Source organism: Pollicipes pollicipes, unplaced genomic scaffold (genome assembly GCF_011947565.3).
Source record: "Pollicipes pollicipes isolate AB1234 unplaced genomic scaffold, Ppol_2.1 Scaffold_4295;HRSCAF=5057_pilon_pilon_pilon, whole genome shotgun sequence".
Lineage (NCBI taxonomy): Eukaryota > Metazoa > Arthropoda > Thecostraca > Pollicipedomorpha > Pollicipedidae > Pollicipes > Pollicipes pollicipes.
The window spans coordinates 10,199,373-10,201,003 of record NW_023596461.1 but is presented as its reverse complement, the minus strand read 5'-3'; positions in this window follow the sequence as shown (position 1 = coordinate 10,201,003).

Genomic DNA, 1,631 nt, shown 5'->3' with positions numbered 1-1,631 from the left:
CTCTCGTATTTGCTTGACTGCATGCGATGTATACGATGCTGCACAGTCAGATGTCACTGACTGACAGGCTGGTAAAAATGGTTCCCGTGGACAAGAAGCCACAGGACAAATTGCTCTCTCTCCCCCTCTCCCTCCCCTCCTTCCTCCCTCTCTCACCTCAGCGGATTGGAATGTGCTGGTGGCGCGTTGGCTGACAACAGTTCTTCGCCGCGCTTCGCACCGGGTAGTCATCAGTAGCGGGTAAGGCTTTACGATGTGCGGAAGGAATAAGTGTACTTGCTTCTGATATCTTGCTTGATACCCGTGTATTGCATTTATACGAAACGACCTTGCTTCTCATACCTAAGTATTGCATGTGCACGAAACGACTTGGTCTTGACAGTGACTGGCAACATCACTCTACCTTAATATCCAGAGGTGCAGAAGCTCAGAGAAAGCTGCCCGGAGAAATTATTCGTACCGTCGACTCCTCGCCGTGCGCAGGGCGTTTTGACTTGGAAGACAACCAAAGGATGCAAGAACTGTTGTGCACTGGTTTTCGTATCGTTTGAAAACGGTTAAGGGCAAGTTATCAAGCCACGTTTCACGTTATCAAGCCACTCCTGACCGTGGTCATGGCCAGAACGTCTAACAGCGCTGACCTAGGCGTGCGATGCATAGAGCACAGTCCTTAACCTAGCGTGCGGTGCACAGAGCACGTCCTTGGCCTACTCGAGATACGGGGAATTCATCGATTTCTTAGAATGGCAGCGTAGTTCAACAGATGAACAGCGGGCGTGTTCTGGTTGGACAACTAGAAAAGGCTCTGCCGATTTGAATTGATGGCAGCACATTTCTGATGTAGGCAAGAAAGGCATTCAGCCTCTGCTTTTTGACGTTATGAGTTCAGAGCCCTAATACCCAGTCATCGAACCTCAACATGTCAGAAGGCTTTGGTTAAGCGATGCCATAGACATGATAAGCATTAAGCACTAGTTACGTTGACAGTACTTGGCGTTTCAAGTTGTGCCTATGACCACGAGTGAACGGTCGAGCAAGGTTAGGTAGAAGTACATTTGAAAACCAAGACAAGTGAAGCAAGAAAATAGTCCCAGTCTGCCGAAACAAGAACACTAAAAAAGGTTATAAAAGGACAAATGATCTGAGTTCCCACATCGTAACACCATGATCCACAGCTCTACGCTGAGGGCTGCCGAAACAGGCGGCTATGTCGGAGGGTTGCGAGGAACGTAGTTCCAGGGCCTTGGCGAAGAGCCACACCAATTATTATATCAGAAAATCACTTATCATGAGCACATGATTCCTGATGACTAATTAGTGCGTGCTGAGTAATTTTTAAAATAATATGCAGTGTGGGTCATCGTAACCTTCCGGCTTAGCCGTTCGTTTCGCGCAACCCTTGACGTATAACCTTGAATCGGGTGTGCATCACGCTAGTACACTATGTCGGTACGATGACACCATGCCAATGTTACGATGCACGTGTACGATGTAATGCATGCCGCATTGCCAATCATTGTTAATGTTAGCATGCAGGAGCCCAGGTGATTTGTTATTTTTGACAAATTCTTGGTGGCAGTGTCTGCACAAAGGCGCCCATTCTCTGGATTCATGCGTCTTGGTTTACAAGA